This window comes from Priapulus caudatus, unplaced genomic scaffold (genome assembly GCF_000485595.1).
Source record: "Priapulus caudatus unplaced genomic scaffold, Priapulus_caudatus-5.0.1 Scaffold3351, whole genome shotgun sequence".
Lineage (NCBI taxonomy): Eukaryota > Metazoa > Priapulida > Priapulimorpha > Priapulimorphida > Priapulidae > Priapulus > Priapulus caudatus.
In genome coordinates, this window is record NW_014580412.1 from 14,693 (window position 1) to 17,433 (window position 2,741).

General features: G+C 39.7%; 1 long non-coding RNA gene across 1 annotated transcript; it reads left to right on the top strand.

Annotated features, from left to right (window-relative positions):
* The first annotated feature begins 36 nt into the window (after window positions 1-36).
* LOC106819401 lies at window positions 37-1,354 on the top strand. Its single transcript, XR_001395417.1, has 3 exons — window positions 37-91; window positions 273-434; window positions 682-1,354. It is a non-coding gene; the product is annotated as an uncharacterized LOC106819401 (long non-coding RNA).
* The last annotated feature ends 1,387 nt before the right edge of the window (window positions 1,355-2,741 follow it).

A 2,741-nucleotide genomic window follows, 5' to 3' on the forward strand; every position in this document is an offset into this window, starting at 1 on the left:
GTCGTGAACAATTGTTTTTTACTCAGGTGACATCAGCATTGGACGAAGAAATCGAGCAGCAAGGAGTTGTATCAGCCATTGATATTGACGGGTATGTAGAGAATTGATCTACTGATAGTAGATGTTGTTATTGTGCTTTTAAACACACAGATGCATTATGTTTTGACAACCGAATCATTGATATGGAGATTGTTGAAATGCTTGCAGTAACGTCACTGTGTGAGTGAAATGTTGTTTCAGTAGGTGTTTTACCAAAAATGCCCTTATTCTAGTGAGACCGTGACTGTGGAAATTTCAATGGGGAGAACATCTCTGACGTTCAAAATGAATAGTCAAGTGCTGCGTGAACTGGGCAAAGAAGATTATGTAATTGAAAGGCTGGACAGGCTGGATGTGACCTTTACTGTAAGGAACGGGCAAATCGTCAAAATAAGGTACAAGTAGTAGAGATCGTATTTGTTATCTGGTAAGGTTGTCACAGAGCATGTGAGATATTCGTTAAGTGTGTAAAGTTGATCTTCTTACCATGTGCATTGTGCTGTGTGTACATATGTTGAGACTTCATTTTGATGATTTCACTCGTGAAGTTGGCATTGAATTGTGGCAGTCTATACATGAATGGTTGTATTTTTAATGCATGTGTTATTGTGTAATGATGTGCATTGTTGCTGTGTTTTTTAGGGAAGTTCCTGATGATAGTGAAGACGACTGAAGAGAACTGAAGAGTATAGAGTAGCCAGTAGTGTGTAGCGAGTAGTGAGTAGAGTAGCCAGTAGACAGTAGCATGTAGTAAATATAAATAATATGAAGAATTATATAAATATAGTAATGCATAATAAAGAACAATGAATGTGTATACTACCAAAGAAATATTTCTTATTCTTCTTTGACTTTCGTAGGCAATTCAAATAATTATAGAAGCAGCAGTCTGTAACTAGACGTTTGCCTAAGTCTAGGGCCTAATCTGCATTGGCTATTAAATTATAGTAACAACAAAAATAATGAAAATTGGAAAATTGGAATCGAATTTCATCAATGACATACACGTTCACATGAAAGATTTGTACATATGACGATGAATTTTCAGTTTTACTACGGAACATCTTCACTATTGCGGTAGACGGTGTCGAATGTAAATTGTAATGAGCGTGATGAATGACATTGACGATTCATTGACATTGACATTGAACGATTCAAATATATCAGTATAATGACATGTAAAAGGAGCCGATAAACGATATGGACAGTCAAATCTGAAGTGGTCAATACATTGCACGTGATGCGCAAAACACGTTACAAACAAGAAATGTTGCAATTTGGGGTTAATTAAGATCGTTTCTTAACATCGGTTCTTATCATCAAAAAATCAGGGTGGGCAGAGGGTAAATAAAGAATCTTTGAATTGTGGCGTATAATGAGTGAGAGTGGGCGCTTTGGCTAGATGTGTGCGCAAGCGATCGGGCGTTGACCCGGCTTGTATCGATTACATAAGCAGGCAGGCAGAGCGTCTGGTGTGCGTCACTAGGCCTGAGAACATGTAGGTATTCGTGTGAGTGTGAAATCTCATGTACGTTAGAGAACGTTTGCTTTCACATAGGAAGTACGGGACAACGGATGGGGTAGCGGTGAAATAGGCTGGTCGTTGACCGGGCTGGTTTTGATTATATAATGTCGGCGGCGGGGTGGTTTGTATCGGCAAACTTTAATAGGTCGTGTTCGGTAAAGCCTTTATAGTTCGTCGATAAAACGTATTCGTTCGGAAAACGTCTAAAAAGAGACGATGAGAAAAGAAATGTTGATGGAATTGGTGAGGAGGAACAGTGTAGATCGATGGAGAACGCTAGGGAGAGCAAGGTGTGACGAGGGCAACGTTGAGCTAAAAACGTACAAAAGTAGGGTGATGTGAACGGAAATACGGGAGGAAGTTTTTATGCAGCAAGCCTCGTTGTTTTGTTCTTTTCTGCATTAACTTTGACGTTTTCATATGAGTCTGAATTTCACATTTGATTATCGTACTGGCACGTTTTCACTATTGTAATGAATGAAATTGACCTTCACATAAAATATTGAAACATGAGTATCAATAACGAATGTAACTATACTCGCTCGATGTGATGAACTATTTATGTATTATTTATGTTTGAAATGATTTATGTAGCTTCACAAATGATATAGACACGCGCGCGCGTGTATTTGTGTATGTGTGTGTCCTGTGCGTGTGCGTGCGTGCGTGCGCGCGAGCGGGTGCGTGTCAATGCATTTGTATGTGTGCATGCGTGCGTGTGTGCGTGTGTTGGAATGTGTGTGCGTGTTTGTGTGTGTCGGTGCATGCGAGCGTGTACACAACATATAGTTACACAGTAGGTATATATATATGTATAGTTAGATAGAAACTATAAATACACTACTTGGTTAGACAGGAAGAAGTGCCTTCGATATCTGTGGATGAAATTATACAATGCCTATATAATATGAGTATATATAACAAATGTAAGTATCCTGGCTCGATGTGATGAACTATTTATGTATTATTTATGTTTGAAATGATTTATGTAGCTTTACAAATGACATGGACACGCCCGCGCGTGTATTTGTGTATGTGTGTGTGTGTGTATTTGCGTGTGTGCGTGCGTGCGCGCGAGCGCGTGCGTGTCAATGTATATGTGTGCATGCGTGCGTGTGTGTGGGACGTGCGTGTGGGTGTGTCGGTGCGTACGAGCGTGTACACAACATATAGTTAC